We start from the raw sequence: 10206 nt of genomic DNA, 5'->3' as shown, positions 1-10206 counted from the left end.
CAACAAAAGTTTTTAAAAGAATTAAAAACGGATACTTGGTTGCTGGCGAATAAAGACAATGTTACTTTTGACAGAGGCTTCGCTTGGAAGTCCGACCGCCTCTACGTTCCTGAAAGCCTCCGAAAAGACGTGTTAACCCGTTCACACGATGACAAACTCGCGGGTCACTTCGGTTTTGTAAAAACCTTGCACCTCGTTCGGAGGCAATTCTGGTGGCCCACATTACGTAAAGATGTCAAAGACTACATTGCTTCCTGCACTGTTTGTGCAATGTCCAAACGCAAGGTGGGCAAGCCCCAGGGGCTGTTGCAGCCGGTAGCAGCCCCCTCTTCCCCTTGGGAAGAAATCTCCATGGATTTTATTGTAGAGCTACCACCCAGCCAACGCAAAACGGTCATTTGGGTGGTCAAAGATTATTTCTCCAAACAAGCCCACTTTATTCCCTGCGTGTCCATTCCGTCAGCGCGTCAATTAGCCCGCCTATTCCTTGTACACGTGTACAGGCTACACGGATGTCCCTCCCGCTTGATTTCAGACAGAGGTACACAATTTACCTCTCAGTTTTGGCGGGCGTTTCTCAAGCTGTTAGGCACGAAGCAAGCCCTCTCCACGGCTTGGCATCCTCAAACGGACGGGGCCACTGAGGCGGTTAACTCCACTCTAGAGCAGTACCTGCGCGCTTTTGTGAATTATCAGCAGGACAATTGGGTAGACCTTCTACCGTTTGCTGAAGTGGCTTACAACAATGCCGTGCATCAAAGCACTGGACAGACCCCGTTTCGGGTGGCTCTGGGTAAAGACTTTGTTCCTATCACTGATCTCCCACAACCTCCTGCAGGTGCGGTCACTACAGATGATTGGTCAACACAACTGGCTGACTCTTGGCCAATGATTCAAAATGCATTGGCTGATGCTCAAGCGGATTATAAATTGTATGCTGATCGGAAGCGGGCCCCCCAACCTGCATTCCAAGTTGGGGACTCAGTGTACCTTTCTACCAAGTTTATCAAGTCATCACAACCTTCCAAGAAACTTGCACCTAAGTTTGTGGGTCCTTTCCCAATTGTAGCTCAGATCAACCCTGTGACTTTTAAACTTGATTTGCCTCATAACCTGAAACGCTTACACCCTGTTTTTCATTGCAGCTTACTCAAACCGACTATTCCTTCTGATCGTTGGCATCGGCAACCTCCACCTCCCACCCCCATCATGATTGATGGTCAGCAACACTTTGAAGTTAAAGAAATTTTGGACTCTAGACGCCTTCGCAATACTTTGCAATATTTAGTTCGTTGGAAGCATTTCCCTCATCCTGAGTGGGTCGCTGCATCAGATGTGGCTTCCCCGGTTTTAGTGGCCCGTTTCCACTCCGCTTATCCCTCAAAACCAGGTCCCTAGGGGTATTTTTGGAGGGCGGTATGTCATGTGCGCCGTTTCAATGTATTCGATGCATCGTAACGTTTCGCATGTCATTAATTGGATGCGTGTTGCATTTGTCTAGGGAGGATGGGAACGATTATATTTTGGCTTTGCTTTGGAATGTGTTTGTGTTATCTACTGCGCTCAAGGTTACTTTCCCAGGCTAGCAACTCTGACGATTGCTAGCACCTGTGCCGGGCGGGGCTGTTATGAGGGAGGCGGGATACGTTTGAAGCAAGGGTTTAAGTTTGTATTTGGCGCGCTTTTGCTCATTCTCAGCTTTCTCTGTATTTGCTCTTAGTACTCTAATAAATCAGATTTCATTTAGCATCCTCTTGTGAGTCTGAGTATTTGGGGCTGGGGCAATCATTACAGCATCTAGAGCAGGCTTGACTGAAGTTGGTGGCTGCAATATTTTGATGGCCAAACAAAATAGAATGGGATTCTCCAGATAACTCTGAGAAATAATAAATTAAGAAAAATGGTGGAGGTGAAATTCACTGAAATAAGAAAGAAATGCAACTTCAGATTTTTCTTTTTATTGAAACCAATAACCTTTTGTTGAATATTAGGGATGTGCCATGCTTTGGATTTATTTCAGAAGAGGGAGTGTGAACTGAGCAGCTGTGTCCAAGTCATTAAAGCAGCCTAGCCTGTTTCCAGGATCATACAGAAGCTCCCCTGCAGCAGCTGTATGGTTCTTGAAAGGACTGTACACACTGCAGTCCTGTGTGTTCCAAAGCACCTGTTTCACATCAAATCCAAAGCACTGCTCAGCTCTACTGGATATATGTGGAATATTGTTAGACAAGCTTGCTAAAATACAGGAAGATATGATTACAGTAGTGGATTTCAGCATGTTCAGTATATGATTACAGTAGTGGATGTTCAGCATCAAGAAGCACAAGATAAGTTAACTGAATATAGGAGAAAATAAACATCAGAGAAAGTTAAGGCAGTGTGCCTGATTAAGAAGATCAGTTGTGTTAATAGTTGATGGATATGAAGAGTTGAGTCACATGTTCACTATGAGTTTATGCTGGCCAAGAGGTCAAATTAAAGATGAATAATAGAAGATAATGATCGAAAACAGAGGAGTGAATAACACATTTCAGAAGTTTGAAGGCAAAAAGAGAGATTGGTAGCTAATTATGAGGAATAATGGGGGATTTTTGAGAATAGTGGTATATTAACACACAGTGGAGAAAGTTTGCAGAGTTATAGATTATATGCTTATAGATATGGTTGAGTATATGTGGTGATGTTAACTGAAATGCAGGGAAAGAGACAAATGGGGTATGGTAGCAATGGCCTTATAGCTCACGTTCCAGAGAAATGGTGGAGTGGAGAATGCAGGTGGGCCAAAGGTGCAATAAGCTGGGTTAGGAAGCAAATTACTATCTGCCATAATGTATCAGTAAAGAAGGAGCCAAGAATGGGAAAAGAGGGGCATGGAAGGGAAAGTCTCCATTAAAGAGTCAAAGTTATAGAAGAGGTTCTGTTTGGAGATTTTTAGAATTTGTGGTGAAGTAATAGTGATTGGCCAAATAAAGAATACTTTACAGAAAGAAAAACCAAGCAGGGCTTTCATTTCCTTCAAAGATGTTCTGTTACCCAAGAAAACAAGCAGAAATTACAACTGGGAGGGTAAATCTTGGAATCAGCCTGCCAAGGAACGTAGGATACATAAGAAGAGTTGAAGATAGAAATTGGAGAAAGTTCAAAGAGCACAGAGTAAAGGAAAGTGAGAGATGATACAAAAGGTGTTTCTAAAAGGCACACTGTGTTAATGTACTTCAGGTTACAGGAAGCGGAAATGAGGATCATCTCCTGCTATATATGCTTCTCTAGGTCACTTTTTTGTTTTAGAAGGCCTTCTCCAGGTACTTCCACCAAACAGGAGGAGGTGGGTGGGGGTATTGATCTTATGGTCATAGATGCCCTTTCCGTATCAGCCTGCTTGGTACTTAGGGGCTACCTTACACTTTTCATAATCTTTCACTGCTGATTGATGGAGATTTGGAGCTGATGATACAGTTCAATATATATCATGGATTCTACAGGTGTATAGTAGGTCTGCCAAAGAAACACTGACATCAAGTTAAATATTTCATCATCTAGGGATGTAGCATCTTTATTTTTCTTGACCTTTTACAAGAAGTCTTCCCAAGTTCATACCATGTAAAGCTAGTTGTGATTTGTGAATGTTTGGATTGCATTTCTCCTGGATGATAGCTTTTCTCTTGAACCGACATTATTCTCCAGTCATCATTATCCAAGGTCAATGGCCCAGTATTTGTTACAGTACCTATTCTGTACCCATATGTTTACTTCAGAAATGTCAATTACCATCAGCCTCTATCTTTGGAGTTAATCATGAGTAGCTGGGCAGAGCAAATTCCTCAGTTGCATTGAGTGTACATTTTGAAGCAGCTTTCCCAAAATAAAAGCAAATTTGTTGCGTGGTAGTTACAGCTGAGGTCACACTATTAACTTGTTTTGGAAAGCAGGCATCACACTTCCTTCCTTTGATTTTGTTGTTCACTGAAGCCAAAACGGCACCCTGGACAGTGAAATGGGTTTGAACTGAGCAACAAAGGATTCATGATCCATGACTGGGTTTAATCTGACCAAGAGCTTTCTCTTGAAATAATGTCATAATTACAGTAGAACATGTTTATACTAACTGAGGCTTTGCACCTCTAACATGGGGATGAAGAAGGACCGGGGGAGTAGAACAATAAATGTATAAGAAGGTAAGCCAAAAATAGGAAAAATGCTTTTTAGCCTTTTTCAGGAGCCTTCTGTTCATTTTTCTATTTTTCTATTTTTCTCTTTTTGGATATGTATATGCTTTCTTCTTTCCTTCCTTTCATTTTCTCTTGGTGACTGCCTTTTATCTCTGATAATTCCTTCCTTATATACCATTTTCCCCCACAATTATTTTGTAGAAGGTTTTATTCCCCCCCACATCTCTTTTTTAAATTAAAGTGCAAAAGGTTTCCCTAACTTCTTGCTTATACATTCAGACATTTTCTTCTCCCCATCCTCCTCACTGCAAGGCAGCAGAGGATATATGGTTTCTTTCCCCCACTGCAGGACATCTCAGGAAATGCACTTTCCTTCCTTTGCAACACTGCATATGGCCCAAGAAGCATCATGCAGCTGTGACCAATTCCATACTTGGAATCCTTCTGGAGAACGATAGAACTATAAAGATGACCTGGTGAGTTTCCAGATGTGGCTTAAGGTTTGTTTGTTTATTAAATTTGTGTGCCATCAAATCATCTTGACTCCCTTCCATTTACAACAAAGTAAAATACAATAAAAACATCTGCCATAATTAAAACCTAAACAAATATAGTAAAGGTTCCATAATAAAAAGGGAGGAAGTAATAAACAATTGCAAATTTTATTCCAAAACTCCTAGAATAATTCAAAATCCCAAACCAACAATAACACAAAAAAAAAAAAAAAAGAATAAATTACAGTGGCGAAGGATCATATCCCAAGTGCCCAAAGGTCCCAAGAATCAGCTAGGGCTGTAGCCAGGTTTCCTTATTGTTGCATTCTGTTTTTAAAAGGCTAAGGATGTTTGTTATATTGCTTCCTTATTTATGGTATTAATACTGCTTCTTGACAAATTTCATGAAAGTAGGGCATAACAATTAAAACTTCAGGAAACTATAAAATATTAAAACAATATTAGCAAGCTTACTGCTCATGTTTTTAAAAGGTTAACTCCAAAGAGATGTGACTTAACCTTTCTGAAGCATCTCAAGAATAGACACTAAGCCCATCTTTAAAGAAAGACCATTTTATAGTTGGGATCAATGCAGGAGAAATGTGGTATCAGGTACATCTTAAGGTACAGAAAAGACAGATTCAAAACTCAGTTGAGGGGGAAAAAACTCTTATGACAGTCACATTCCACCAGAGATGTTGGGGTTATCTCAAAAAAGAGACTAACTGGATAAGCACATTATGATAAGCCACACTTTGCAAACCCATGGTTATTGAAAAAGCTTCAGTTGAGACTACATTGGTTTGGTGTTGGTTTATGGTTTATGGTTGGTTTATGGTTTATAAACCAAACCACTGGAGGTATCGTACTGAACTAAGCCACAGTTGGTTTTAATAATGGCTTGTTGAATGAGCCATTTTACCTACTTTACATATTAAGCCAATATTCAGCTGTAGCAATGTTGTTGTTGTTTATTCATTTAGTCGCTTCCGACTCTTCATGACTTCATGGACCAGCCCACGCCAGAACTTCCTGTCGGTCGTCAACACCCCCAGCTCCCCCAGGGACAAGTCCGTCACCTCTAGAATATCATCCATCCACCTTGCCCTTGGTTGGCCCCTCTTCCTTTTGCCCTCCATTCTCCCTAGCATCAGCATCTTCTCCAGGGTGTCCTGTCTTCTCATTATGTGGCCAAAATATTTCAGTTTTGCCTTTAATATCATTCCCTCAAGTGAGCAGTCTGGCTTTATTTCCTGGAGGATGGACTGGTTTGATCTTCTTGCAGTCCAAGGCACTCTCAGAATTTTCCTCCAACACCACAGTTCCAAAGCATCAATCTTCCTTCGCTCAGCCTTCCTTATGGTCCAGGTCTCGCAGCCATATGTTACTACGGGGAACACCATTGCTTTAACTGTGCGGACCTTTGTTGTCAGTGTGATGTCTCTGCTCTTAACTATTTTATCGAGATTTGTCATTGCTCTTCTCCCAAGGATTAAGCGTCTTCTGATTTCCTGACTGCAGTCAGCATCTGCAGTAATCTTTGCACCTAGGAATACAAAGTCTTTCACTGCTTCTACATTTTCTCCCTCTATTTGCCAGTTATTGATCAAGCTGGTTGCCATAATCTTGGTTTTTTTGAGGTTTAGCTGCAAGCCAGCTTTTGCACTTTCTTCTTTCACCTTCATTATAAGGCTCCTCAGTTCCTCTTCGCTTTCAGCCATCAAAGTGGTAACATCTGCATATCTGAGATTGTTAATGTTTCTTCCAGCAATTTTAACTCTAGCCTAGGATTTCTCAAGCCCAGCATGTCACAAGATGTGTTCTGCGTACAAGTTGAATAGGTAGGGTGAGAGTATACAGCCCTGCCATATTCCTTTCCCAATCTTAAACCAGTCTGATGTTCCGTGGTCTGTTCTTACTGTTGCTACTTGGTCGTTATATAGATTCTTCAGGAGGCATACAAGATGACTTGGTATCCCCATACCACTAAGCACTTGCCACAATTTGTTATGGTCCACACAGTCAAAGGCTTTAGAATAGTCAATAAAACAGAAATATATGTTTTTCTGAGATAGTGTTTGTTATGCAGAGTGAGTTGTCTTGGCAAAATTCTATCAGCCTATGTCCTGCTTCGTTTTGTTCTCCCAGGCCATGCTTACCTGTAATTCCAGGTGTCATTTGACTGCCCACCTTAGCATTCCAGTCTCCCGTGATGAAAATAACATCTCTTTTAGGCGTGTTGTCCAGTAGGTGCTGCAGATCCTCATTGAACTGCTCTACTTCAGCTTCTTCCGCATCTGTGGTTGGGGCGTATATTTGGATCACTGTGATGTTAGATGGCTTGTCCTGAATTCAAATTGAGATCATTCTGTCATTTTTTGGATTGTATCCAAGCACGGCTTTAGCCACTTTACTATTAATTATGAAGGCTACTCCATTTCTTCTGTGGTCCTCTTGTCCACAGTAGTAGATCTGGTGGTCATTTGATGTGAAGTGGCCCATTCCAGTCCATTTCAGTTCACTGATGCCCAAAATGTCTATCTTTAGTAGCTATGTTATTTATAAACAAATTACCCAAAATTGCCTGGGGATTCCCTCAAATAATTTCATATTTGTTCAGATCAAACTTTAGTCTCTGGATCCTTGGAATTTGAAAACAGAAAATCAATATTGATTTATATCTGTTTAAAATAAAAAAATGAAACATCTGGCAATTAAACAGCTCTATACTATGTTTAAGATTATTGTTCTAAAAGTAAATGTGGTCCATGGCAGCCTCCCCATACTCATTGCTAGCCCATTGGTTTGTAAAAATGGATCAATGGCTGGAAATTGGTTCACTGAAGCATACAAAGGACAATATACTGTAGGTAGCAGTGTGAGTACTAACATTCAGAGAACCTGGCAGGGAAACAGGTTTCACGTGCAGGTACCATGAGTCTGCATATGCTATGTTAAGTGGAAGTGTGTTCTCAGACAAGCAATCAAAAAAGAAAAATATGAATAGGAAATAAAAGGATTAGCTAAAAATGGGGTTTTATTGGGATGAAGATCCACTCAATCCCATCCACTTGGTGCTTGGAAATATTTATTGAAGTACCTTCTTAACCAGCAAGTCTGTGTTAAGAGTTGTTATTATGGTATAGGATACATAAAATAATTCAACAAGTAAATAAAGACTTAATTTGGGATATTTGTTTTGTTCAACATTTAGCTTAAAAAGCTCTTCAAAAATGGATGAGCTGAGAAATCATGCACAAATGCAACTATAACCATCTTGTTCACCAAACAATGAACTCCCATGGTCGTAAAGGTGAAATTACCGGAGGGTTTTTTTTTTCTAACTGGGTGGTGTCTGCATTTTCCAAATGTTTATTTAGTGGTCCTAAAATTTAGTTCTAAAACAAAAAATGTAACAGCGGCAGAAGAAACAACAGCAATTTATACTGAAAGTATTAAACAATATTAAAATATAAATTATAATCTATGCAGCAAACTTCAAATATTAGTGAATGTTTTAGTTGGGGTTATGCAGAAGGCAAGCAATAACAGTAATATATTGTATATAAAATTTCACCCGTGGAACATCTTAAAGACGTTATTCTCTGGCTTTTTTCCAACAGAAAGATTTCAACCCTTCAGCGGATAAAGGAACATCGGAAAGTCCTCAGTTTGCATCTTACTTTGGCCATGAACCCTCTGAGTAGCTTGAATCAAGCCACATCCTCCCAAACTTTACAAGATTAATCGAGGAAGGGGAGGAGGCATTTTTTCTGTCCTAAGACAGCAATTTTCATTATTGATTAATTTAGTTTCAAGGTCCCTATTTCAGCAGGAGGAGCCATATATATTAAACTTACATATACTGTATGAACAATTTCTGTGCTGGGTTTGAGGAATTTTAAGGGTTAAAATGACCCTTCAAATGACCTGCCACACAAAGGCAAAATATATCCATTTGGACCCTCATTTTACCCTCTCAAATACACCACTCAAACTGCTGTTAAATGTTGGCAGTACAATTTGGGGGTAGTCCAGGAGCTACCAAAGGAACATTCAGGGCTGTGTGGATCTCATGGATGAGTACTCCTTTTGTAAAGAAAACCTATAATACATTGTCTAAACTCTTTGAACACACTGAAAATGCTATATGGTTAATTATTCACTCTTTTATTTATTATGTAAAAACTGTCAGTTTAGCACTTTTGTCATTCTCTGGCATTGAACCATAGCTTACATGTAAAAGAATGTATTCCTATTCAGAGTGCTTCCCCTACTTCCGATTTTTATATCACAGCTGGCAGCAGCGAAGGAATAAGGATGACCTCAGTCACTTATGGGCCTCAACTCTGCATGAGCCCAAAGTTGAAAAGATGCCACGGACAATGTTTTGAACTCCAATTTCATATAAAATCTCCCCTATTTGGAAACTGTACAGGTTATATCTCTTGAGTATATACGCATGAGTTGTTTTCCACAGTCAAACGTAGAATAAAAGCCAAGCTCTCAGCCAACATTCTGAAAGTTTGCTTGAACTGTGGCTCAGTCTAGCTGATTTTCTAATGGAGTCTTGACATAGTCCAATAAACTTTTAACAGGTGTGGAGTAGCAATTGGAGATGCTCTAAACAAAGGAATGTAAAAGTTCAAAGGCATGGGGAAATGTGAGAAATAAATTGGCTAAATTTAAACAGGAGGGCAAATATCTGCATGACAAAATTTTTAAAGAATAGCAAGAAAATTTATTCAAATAGTCTGGACTTAATTATCAACTAGGTAGAAAGTTGTTTTCCAATCCTGTATTTTTAGTTCGCTTCCTCCTTTTCTAGCCAAAATGAAAAGAAGTTGAAAACCAGCAAATGCAATGGAAAGGTACCTCCATCTGATTTCAGAGATTAATAAAGTATCGACAACTGAATGTAAGCTGGTACAGGTTCACAGATGGAGTTGTTCTGCAACATGAAAGCATGACACCAAGCTAGGTGTCCCTCTGGTTAGGAGTCCTGCATGGTTTTAAGCATGCTACAAGTTGGCCACAAATAATACAGATGTTTTTCTACATGCTGCTAGGATGTGAATATCGGGGATATGTGTGTTGGATATGGGAATTATGGCAATCAGTCTAAGACACATGGAGGCACTGTGCAGAAGACAGAATCTTGGGCACATCCACAAGACTTTCATTGGAACTTGGTGACCCTTCAAATGTGTTGACCCTATTACTGCTCAAAGATTTAGATGGAGCCCAATGGCTTGTAATACAACAGCAGCTCTTCTCTCAGTGAGTGATGGGAAACATTTATTTTGAATTTCTACTTGTCATCTGATTGCTAGAGATTTCATGCTAGCTGAAAAAGGTTGGTGATAATTCCAAAGAGAAACTACTGAGTCAGTTGGAAGGCATACAATCCACCAGCAAGTAATACATAATACATCACATAATGCACGGCAGGAAGCACAATATAAACCATTGTGTGAAGTGATATTGCTTTGCATGATTTTCTACAAATCCAAAGCAAGATCACTTTATATTTGTGATCATGG

This window comes from Candoia aspera, chromosome 5, assembly GCF_035149785.1.
Source record: "Candoia aspera isolate rCanAsp1 chromosome 5, rCanAsp1.hap2, whole genome shotgun sequence".
Lineage (NCBI taxonomy): Eukaryota > Metazoa > Chordata > Lepidosauria > Squamata > Boidae > Candoia > Candoia aspera.
This window is presented reverse-complemented; position numbering follows the sequence as displayed.